The sequence below is a fragment of the Pangasianodon hypophthalmus genome, chromosome 25 (genome assembly GCF_027358585.1).
Source record: "Pangasianodon hypophthalmus isolate fPanHyp1 chromosome 25, fPanHyp1.pri, whole genome shotgun sequence".
Lineage (NCBI taxonomy): Eukaryota > Metazoa > Chordata > Actinopteri > Siluriformes > Pangasiidae > Pangasianodon > Pangasianodon hypophthalmus.
Genome location: NC_069734.1, coordinates 14,878,284 through 14,889,995, shown reverse-complemented (window position 1 = coordinate 14,889,995; position 11,712 = coordinate 14,878,284).

Genomic DNA, 11,712 nt, shown 5'->3' with positions numbered 1-11,712 from the left:
ATTTTTATTAGTTAATTTTACATAATTAATCCCATTCCTTGAATCATTCTAACGTTTTAAAAGAAGACAAGAGCAAACACATTAATATTGTCAGTCCTCTTACCGTACCTCTATTCTTAATATTATAGTCAGATTTTTCAAAAGCCTGCCAGCTCATCTTATTGCCATGGCAACGACAGCATTAAGGTCTCCCATATGTTCTGATCACAGAGTGCAGTGTACCTCTCATGTATGGATGATGTTATACAGATAATGCACTGTAGCACTTTGAACTGTCCTCAGTCCCCAGGGTAATGGTCAGGTAGAATGCCTTACTTCCTGTCTTGGGCCAGTTATGTCCAAAATCCCCTAGCATGTTCCCTGAAAAAGCCAATATCTCAGTGTTCTTAGAACCTGACACCCCGCAGTTAAAGGTGTGGCATTGTATCTAATATTGCCTATTATTTTGGATACATAATCTATGTGCTTCAAATATATTAATCAGTATCTGTTCTAGCTTTTGTGGCACATTTTAGTTGCTGCTGTATTTATCTCTGTCTACATCTCAGCATTTTTCTATATACTGTAGCTCAAAAGTCCTAAATAAAAAAAATATATAATAAAATAAAATACTCGAATAAAGGAAATTAACACTCAGAACAGCCGAAGTACTTTATAATATTTTTCCATCCTGAAAACACGAGGCATCACTTTTCTTTTCTATTCTTTTTCTGATTCAATTTTTTTTTAATTGTGAAAGAAACATTAAAAAATGATAAGAACATACTTATATGTAGGGCTCTCAGCTCTGATTCCATATTACAGTGCAGCCTTAAGCCATTGTGACAGCCATGGAAAAAAATGGGTCAAACAATTTTCAGAAAATGACAATTCTACTTTAGATGCGGGTTGACACTCGACACATTATTGGATAAAGGAAGCGCTGCATTATACCATCACTAACCTCACACCATCTGAGACTTGATTGATTGTCTCTCAGGGAAGATGAAGAAATAGAAGATATATTTTTGCCATATTTTTGGCAACACTGGTTGTATAGGATAAAATATATGAGAGTTATTCCGTTTGGCCAAGTTGCGAACACAAATGCTAAATTACTAACAGTAATAGTTTTTTCTCTCCAATGTGGGCCTCATTGAAACAAAGCAAAACAAAAAAAAAAAAAAATGAAGACTGGAAGGTTGATGGATGAAGAGAAGGCCAGGTACCACCTGTCTGGGATTTTGATTAAGAGGTCTTATCCCCTTATCATTCACAATGCCTTAAAAATGTTTTCATATATTATATATTTGTAGCACTAATGCAGAAATACTTGAAAATTTTCCCACAATGGGACTTCAATTCAAATTTCAGTTCTGCACACACACACACACACACACACAAAGAGATGGAAAATGGATGCATTGAATTTAATTAAACTATACTCATTCACAAAACAATCTGGCTGTTTTTTTGTTTTGTTTTGTTTCCAAATTGCTCAGGTCAATCAAGTGCTTTGTGTCTTCTTTCGGGCCTGAATAGATTCTGATGGTTGTGTGTCATGTGCAGGTGAGCTTGTTCCCTGCCTGTGCTTTTTATTCTCCTGCTCTGATTGGCAATCAGCTATCATGCAGGGACTGACCTTTCTCTGATGAGAGCGAATTGCTCATAATTACTTGATCTTGGAGCTCTTTTTGATAAAACATACCAGAAAGGATTGGCGCGTTGTCACCATTGATTGAAACCATTGGGAGATACTATGACATGCAAGACTAAGACTGTGAGACTAACTTATTCCAAGAAATAGGTTGGGGATATGAAGATACTTAAGGTACTTGGCAGTTAAAGTTGTAGAGTTTTTGTCTTCACCTTTACTTCAATCCCTTTTTACATTCAATCTCTTTACATTCTTTAAAAATTGGATTCTAAAGGAATGACACAATGACATTGCATGGCTTTTTTTTTTTTAGAAGGTTTTACCACCCCTAAGGTTTTTACTAGCTCTCATAGATTTATGTTGTTTTTTCAGCCTAATGGACTGGACTTCATATTGGTAGCTCCAGTTGAACAGCTGCCAAATGCCAACTCAGGACCTGATATCAACTCCAGACCTTTTATCTGCTTCATTTGTCGTGAAGTAACGAGGGAATGGATCGCACCTGGTCAATTAACTTCTTGCCAGTCAATTGTCTGAATACCTTTGAGCCCCTGAAAATGGAAGTACTTTGCTTAAAATGGCTATAATTACTAAATGGTAAATACCATATTTTTTGGAACCTCTGAAAATAAAGCTGAAATTCTACACTTTGATCACATCTTGATAGTTTTACTTCAAATCCATTGTGGTGGTGTATAAAGGCAAAATCACAAAAACTCTGTCATTGTCCAAATAATTCTGACCCTGACTAATATATATATATATATTCTTTTTATGTATATATTTTTCTTAATATTTAATATTTTTCTATGTTGGAACAGTTATAAAAAGCATTTCACTGCAAGTCGTACTGTGTATGGTTAAGACAAATAAAATTTGAATTTGTTGTTGGTTTGAAGTGTGCTTTCTCCAGACTGCATGTTTCAGCTCCACAGATTCCATAGATGTTTGATTAAATTCAGATCAGGGCTCATAGAAGGCCACTTCAGAATAGTCCAATGTTTTGTTCTTAGCCATTCTTGGATGCTCTTAGCTGTGGGTTTTGGGTCTTTATCCTGTTGGAGGACCTATGACCTGCGACTGAGACAGAGCTTTCTGACACTGGGCCATATGTTGCACTCCAGAATGACTGATAGTCTTGAGATTTCATTGTGCCCTGCACAGATTCAAGGTACCCCATGCCAGACGCAGCAAAGTAGCCCCATAACACAACTGAGCCTCCTCCATGTTTCATAGTGTACATAGCTGTAGTGACAGGAACATCAAGCTGCTTGGATATGGTCTTATTAAAGCCTATGCCTTTAACATGCTTGTCTATAATTTTCTTTCTGATCTCCTCAGACAACAGTCTCCTTTGCTTTCTCTGGTCCATGTTCAATGTGGTATACATGATGATACCAAACAACAGAGTGACTACTTTTCTCCATTTAAATAGGCTGAATGACTGATTACAAGATTGAAGGCATGTGTGATACTAATTAAAGAAAACAGTTAGCTTGAAATATTACTATAATCTGAATATTTATAATCTTTTCTAGGGGTACCAACAAATCTGTCCAGGCCATTTTAGATCTTTGTAGAATAAGCAATAATTTATCTCTTTTGACCATTTCTTTGCTTTACTCTATGACATACCAAAGGCATGCAGGTATACATGAGATAATTGCTTTTAATTTCATCACTTTTCAGGAGGAATGAAGCATTGTTTCAATGTGCTGGACGGGTACCAACAAATTTGTCCACATCTGTATATATATAAAATCTAAGCAGAGATGCTCAGACCTCCCTATCCCTAGTCACCTCCTCCAGCTAGTTCGCCCACTCCTGCTCTGCACCTCTCAACCAGGGCAACTCCAGAGTGGAATAGAGTCTAGCCCCTCTCCAAGAGTTTGTTTCCAGAGCCCATACTGTGCGTTGAGGTGAGCCCGACTATATCTAGACAGTATCTCTCCACATTCCGCACTAGCTTTGGCTCATTTCCCAAAAGAGAGGTCACATTCCATTTTTATGAAGCCAGTTTCAGTAGCCGGGGATTGGTCTGCCAAGGCCTCTGCCTTCAACTGCTGACCAATCCACAAAGCACCTGACCCTTTCTACTCCTGCTGCAGGTGGTGGACCCACAAGAGGATGGTCCCATGTAGCTTGTTTGGGCTGTGCCTGGCCGGGCCCCATGGGTAAGGTCCCGACCACCAGGCGCTCACCGACAAGCTCACTCCCCAGGCATGGATCCAGGGTGGGGCCCCAGTTTCCCTATTCCAGACGAGGTATCTAGGTCCTTGATTTTTTCTTTCAGACTGGTCTTTGAATCGCTCTTAGTCTGGCCCCTCACATAGAACCAGTTTGCCTTGGGAGACCCTTAGACACCCTATTTTTTTAGTACAAACTTTGTTATAGATGTTTATTTTATGACTTCTACATTATTGATTCAGTACAAAAACATTTTAGAATTCCAAATATTAGTTTTCCAGCACAAAATTAAATGTTACAGAAAAATCTTTGTATGTCAATAAAGAAAGCAGCAGATTACATAAGAGACACTTTTCAGACAGAAAAACATAATGAAGGCTACTGGGTTTTGCTGCAAAAATAAGAAGCAAGTGTGACAGTTAAAGTCTCCAGAAGAACTGTGGCTGCTTCTGCAAGATGCTCAGTAACACTTACAGCTCATTTCCTTATAAAACTGCACTAATTGTCCCTGAGACTACTATATTTTTTTAAAGTGAAGGATCATCACACCAAATATTGACTTTGTTTCATTTATTACTGTTTAGTGCTCTTTATAGTATTTTTGTTATGTAGAAACATTTAATTTCATTCTTTTTGAAGGCATCTTTGCTCTACAGCATGCCTAAGACTTTTGCACAGTGCTGTATATATGACAGGCTGATCAGGTATGATATTAGGTAGTCAAATTATATGATGAATACTGACATTAGACTTTGTCAAATGTGGTGCTGAGGGCAAAGAAATAAACTCAAGTGCTAGAAAGAACGCAATGACTACGCCACCCCGAGGAATTCACCCAGGGAATATTTACTAACTCTAAAAAGGGTCATGAAAAGACTAACACAGGTATATTTCACTAGTGAAAGGTGGGTGTTGTAGATATACAAAAAATATACAGTTTTATTCATTTACAACCAACAAAATAAAAATTACGTTATCCAAGAAATGAACCATGAAGACAAGTCACTGACAGTCACACATTAAGTGTAAATATGATATGCGGTAGCCATCTGCACATCAGAAACAACCATTAAACATCCTAATGGAGGAGCCAAGAAAAGAGCAACACAGCAGAGAATAGACTAAGGATGGACACTAGCAGCCCAGAATGCAAGGAGTCACCCCACTCACATGTGCACACACACGCACACACCAGCTGGGTATTGAGAGCACAACACAGCACAAGTAAATGGAAAACCGCCATCAAATGATCCAACCCTCTGTCATGTTACACAATGACAACTGAATCATAGACAACAGGCATAACCAAAACAGACAGCATCAAGATCACTTCCATACATGATAGATACTAAAGAACAACAAAAAAAGCAAGTAAATAGAAATATCTAAACTAAAATACACATAAAACAATACAATCAAACTTACATAACAAAACAAAATTACACAATAACACAATAACATTGATAACCCAAACCTCCTGGTCTGCGAGAAATAACAAGATGGAGAGATGACTGGAACCTGCAGAACAACTCAAACCCAAGCTCAGCTGAAGCAAAACAGCAGCGTCTCTGCTTTTAGGAATTCCCCCATAACCCTGATGATGAGGAAGCCCTGTTACCCAATGTGTTAGCCCAGTCTGCCTGAAACAAACAAAATTACAATTTAAACAGAACTCTACCAACATAAAAAAAGCATAAATCAGCATACTGGAAATGTACAGGTTCATTCGATCCATATTAGTACAGGGATGCCTGCAGATGGACAACGGCACTTAATTGCCAGATGCGAAGAAAGGATCCCCAACTCCACTCTCTAAAAGTTAAATTACAATTAGCTACAGCACACAGAATAACTGACTAGCCAACATGCTAGCGACATGTCTCTCTGACGACCGAGTGTGACACAGGGAAGGGCAGTGACTCAGTGATGCAATTCCAGGTAGCACAAGGCATATCTTTATACCCTCTTACTAATAACCAATAGGCTAATCAAGATGTTAACATCAAGATGTAAGAGAAAGCTCCACCCCCTGCTGTAGCCTTGACTATTCAAGGTACCAACAAGCAGCCTGCACCTTTTGATCGAAGTAGGCGGGATGGATCATAGAAGAACCAAAACCAAAAGTTCGAACCAAAAGTTCACTCAGGTACTGTGGCACGAGAAGGCTATCCTAGATATATCATCAACATAAGCTTCAAATTAAAGACTGGAGTCAATAATCACACCAAGGTCTTTTACTGCTGCACATCATGAAACAGAAAGGCCATCCATAGATACTGTGCAATCAAAAGCTTACTTCTAGCTGCATGTGGTCCTAGTAGAAGTACTTCTGTCTTGTCAGAATTAAGTAGAAGAAAGTTAATAAGCATCCAGTGTTTAATGACCTTTGCATATTCCTTAACTTTATTAAGCTGGTGTGTCTCATCTGGCCTTCCTGAAAATTACAACGGACTGTCATCAGCATAACAGTAGAAGCTAATACCGTGTTTATGATTAATTTTACTCAGAGGTAGCATATATAAAGAAAAAAGCAGTGGTCCTAAAAAATAACCTTGTGGAACACCAAACATTACCTTATTATGCATAGAGAAGTCACCATTTATATCTACAAACTGATAACAAACAGTCAGATAAGACCTGAGCCAGGTCAGGGGTGTTCCCTTAATACCAACAACATTTTCTAGTCTATCAATGAGAATAGTATGATCAATGGTATCAAAAGCTGCACTAAAGTCAAGCAACACAAGCAAGGAGACACAACTCTGGTCATTTACCACTTTAACCAGTGCTGTCTCTGTGCTATGATGAGGCCTAAATCCTGACTGATACATTTCATGAATGTTATTCCTAAGTAGGTATGAACATAACTGCTGCGCTACAACCTTTCCTAGAATCTTGGAGATTAAATCTTGGATGATAGTGTCCACCCTTAGCCTACTCCCTGCCGGTAAACCTCAACTCCTCCATTAGGATGTTTAATGGTTGTTTCTAATGTGCAGAAGCATCTAACCATCCCAGCAATCCAAACGGTTCTTCAGGCCGTCCATATGGGGCCACCCCCAGCAGCAGAGAGCGAACTCAACCGATGAGAACTCCAACCAGAAGTAGGGCCTCAGGATGGGTCAGGCAGGTCCGGGGAGCAGAAGGGGTCAGGATCAATGGCATCTCAGAAGTAGCGTGTGTAGCTCGACAGAGAGTGGGAGAGAGAGAGCGAGAGAGAGAGAGAGAAATGATTTATACCCTTTAGTGCACAGTTTATGGTCCCACTCCTCACAGAAGACACGCTTAACCCATTGCTAGAGGAATAGAGGAAGCAAAATCTTCACCACACACAAGGCTTTTCTTACACGGTGTCTCATTCTGTGATTAAAATTTTCAAGAATTCATTGTTTCTATTTTATATGAGAGAGAGTTAACTTGATGTCACTGTTTATGAAAGGCTGGCTTAGTTGTAATGCCGAGTATCAACTATCCCCGCAGCAAAAGTTTGTAGTTTGAAGTTTGTACTTAAGCCTAGCTAACACTTGCTGTGAGATGGTCACATGTTTCAAAATGTTGCTGCGTCGTAGGCAAGAAGATGGTGATTAATGTAATATAAATTAAAATATTTGTCATATTTTGCAAACAGATGCAACACACACAGGCCTGGATTAACACAGCCTTAGGGTGACCACACTTGAAGTGACCCCCCTCCTCCCATTTTACATGTAAATAAGTGAAATTTACTATGGCTGTATTAGAAAGACCATAGATTTACATGAACTTCAAGTCAAGTCAAGTGGCTTTTATTGTCATTTCAACCATATACAGCTAGTTAGTACACAGTGAAACGAAACAACATTCCTCCAGGACCAAGATGCTACATAAAACAAACACAGAACTACAGGAGACTACATATATTTACATAAAGTGCACAGTGCAAAAAAGGTGCAGACAGCACAAGACAGTACAAAACTACCAAAACATGACAATGGGCACAATAAGTGCAGCACCAACTAGTACACAGTTCTAGTAGAATGTGAATCAGATGACAGTAGTGCAAAAGAGTAACAATATAAGTTGTTGTAAATGTACACATAAGGAGTAGCAGCCGTATAAAGATTATATACAGTATATAATAAATATTTGTAGCAGCAGAAATTGAATACGCAGATGTGTAAAAATTGCAAAGAGGATGGGGTGATGTTCAGTTGAGTGTGTGTGTGTGTGTTTCTCTGAGAGTTGAGGAGTCTGAGGGCTTGGGGGAAGAAACTGTTGCACAGTCTGGCCTTGAGGGCCTGAATGCTTTGGTACCATTTGCCAGAAGGCAGGAGGATGAAGAGTTTGTGTAGGGGGTGCATGGGGTCATCCACAATGCTGGTGCCTTTGCGGATGCAGCGTGTGGTGTAAGTGTCTGTGATGGAGGGAAAAGAGACCCTGATGATATTCTCAGCTGTCCTCACTATCTGCTGCAGGGTCTTGCATTCCGGGATGGTGCAATTCCCAAACCAGGCAGTGATGCAGCTGTTCAAGATGCTCTCAATAGTCCCTCAGTAGAACATGGTGAGGATCGGGGGTGGGAGATGGGCTTTCCTCAGCCTTTGCAGAAAGTAGAGATGCTGCTGGGCTTTCTTTGTTATGGAGCTGGTGTTGAGGGACCAGGTGAAGTCCTCCGCCAGGTGAACACCAAGAAATTTGGTGCTCTTGATGATCTCCATGGAGGAACCGCAGATGTTCAGCGGAGAGTGGAACTTATAGCTAAAGTAGAGGCTTACCACACATACTACAGAAAAATGGAAGACCCAACCAAATAACTTGGCACCATAGATGTATGAGGACAACATGCAAAACCATTACAGAGTATGTCTAAAAAATCATTGCATACATAAGCAACAATGCTGTTAATTTTGTATCTGTTTGCCTCTCTTCCATTAAATAATATATATAGAAAATATGACAAATATTTTAAAGGTCTAGTCATTATCTTAATCATTTAGCGCCCCCATTGGCTGGTGCCCCAGGGCACTCGCTCAATCCCATATATGGATAATCTGGCCTTGAAAACAGATACAAACAAATATTAACAGTTAATATAATATATATCTAGAGAGAATATAAAAATATATGTATATAAAAAATCGCAGTTGGGTGTATGTGGTGCAATGGTACATTGGTATATGTGTGCAGTAACTTTTTTAGAAATACTCTGTAATGGTTTTGCATGTAGTCCTCACAAAGGCCATTAATGACAGAAATAATCATATTCGACATGACATGTTGCATTAGCATGTTGGTTGCATGCAGTTTTGAGCATTTATAGGCCCATGTCTATCTATGGTGTCAGGTTTTTTTAGTTGGTAATCTATGGTCTTTCTTTAGCCATAGCAAATTTCACTTTTTTATGTGTAAAGTGGGAGGAGGAGGGGCACTTCAAGTCTGGTCACCCTAGGGCACCACACTGTGTTAATCCGGGCCTAGTTGTTCCCTGTGTAGCAGATCCGATTCTGCACATAAGAGAACTCACACCGGAAACAGAGGGTCAGCCTCAAACACCTCTATTTATTGCATCTGGAAACACATGGGACACTTCATTAGTAACAATCACCATGCTATCCTCCTCCCACACGCTCATTTTGAACTGGGAGAAGAGAAGAGGAACTCGAGCGTCTTGCCTCGCCAGCGTCTAATCGTGGTCTGAGGCTGACGTAACTCCCGCGCTCTCCCGGAAGGTATAGCACGCAACACAGATAAATGTCCCACTTGAAAAACACCTTAATTTATAGTTCCTAGCCCAAAAGGGAAGTTTTGGGAAGTTCATCACGCACACGTATATAAAAAATTATATTTCTCTCTTTCTAACCGGCTACACCTACACTCCCCTGTTGAAGCTTCAAGTCTGTTCTTTGCTGTCAGAGTGTAAATAGAACATGGATAAAGATGGGTCAAGGCCGTCTATGTTGCGTTTAGCCTTTGTTGAGCCTGGACGATGATTGACAATCAGATAGAACCTTATATAAGTTCATGGCTTATTCTTCCTGCACTTTAACTGTCTGTGAGCTGCTGTGATAAGTGAATTTCCCCACTGTGGGATCAATAAAGTTTATCTTATCTTATCTTATCTTATGACAGAACTTTAGAGAGAGACATTAATTAATTAATTATCATCATCATAATAATAACTAACACAACAGGAGAATAAATAATCCAAAAGAGATGTGGTTATGTGGTGAAATCCATGTCCATATTGTCCAAATGGCAGTTAGAAATTTGTTATATTGTCATGATTTCACTACTTTTAATTCTTCTTCTTCGGACACTTCCTTTCTTTCTGTCATCACCAGCATTTTGTTATCTCCTTTAAATTTTTTTCCCCCTTAGAGTGTTTTATTTGAATCAATTTACTTGTCTGCAGGGAACAGAGGATACAGGCAGAGGATAGCAACATACTGTTGCATGTGTGTGTATGTGTGTGTGTGTGTGTGTGTCACTCTCGGCAGCTCTTGCTGATATTTTGTAGGCACTCTTCAACTCAAATTGTCAAACCAAAAGAGAAAAGGTCAGACCCTCTGCGTCTGCCCAAGCGCCTGGCTCCACTGTCCCTTCCTTCCCCACAGTCTGCTTCAGTGCGAAAAAAATGCAAGCGACTTCTTTATCAGGCTTTCACCAAACTCCAGGATATTGTATGTCAGAGTGTGAAATAATTGTATAAGATGTTGTGAATGGTTATTGGTAAGATCACAGGTAGGTTTTGTGGTTTAGCTTATGAATTTACCTGCATTACATCCTAGATAGTCTTCATGAAGTCAATAATATTTGATAAGACTCTAAATCAGTCCAAGACATTACTATATATATGGTATATTGCCTATTTGCATGTCTGGTGAGTTTATAAGACAGTTTATTTGACATTTGTAGCTTCTGGAATAACTAGGGAAGCTTTCATCATCTCTGAAGTCTATAATCAAATGCACTATTGCAGACGTCATTAACTAGCAAACCATGGCCCCAAAAAAGTATGTCACTAATTCGAACCATGAATTTAAAAAAAACACTGTAACACTGTAACCGATGAATGCATGGAAAAAAAAGCCCACAGTGCAATGAATCTAGTTGTGTAAAAGTGATCCAGTGCAGTCTTTGTAGTCGATCCTCTGATGCAGCTATACGCAATCACATGCACTTATGGAAATTATTTAGCTGAATGCAGCTCATTGAGAAATGAAAGAGTTTTCACATTTACATGGATTTCTGTTTATTTCATTTACCCTCTCTGGTCTGATTACTGAGGTGACATTGGCTTGTTAAAAACAACAGCAACATTATTAAACAAAACCAAAATCAATGACAAAAGCAGAATGGTTAAAGATTAAATGGACAAAGAATTTATTTATTGTCTGCTTCAAGTTCAAAACATATGCACTGCAAAAAAATGGCATCTTATCAAGCAAAAATATCTTGAATATAGTCCAATTTGTATAGTATTTTCTATTATAAGATTATAATAAATCAAATATAAGATTATATTTGAAATATTTCAAGCTTGTTCTATTGGCAGATAATTTTGCTCATTTTAAGCATTTATTTCTAGAAAGAAGCTCAATTATCTGCCAAAGAAATAAGATAATGTAAAGCTTAAAAATTAGTATAAATATCTAGAAATATGTTGAATAGTCTACTGTTTGGTTTATTGTAATCATCTAATAGGAAATACTAGATACATTTTTTACTAGATAAATATTTTCACTTGCTAAAACAGAATTTTTTGCAGTGTGTCTCCTCTGTTCAGAGGCAAAAGTGGTAATGTGAAGTGTTAATGCACAGAACCACTTCAAACTGTGTCTTATTTATGAACTAATCACTAATTGTTAAGCAAAAAAGTAACTGTTGCCACCTTTCAGTCATGTTAGTTG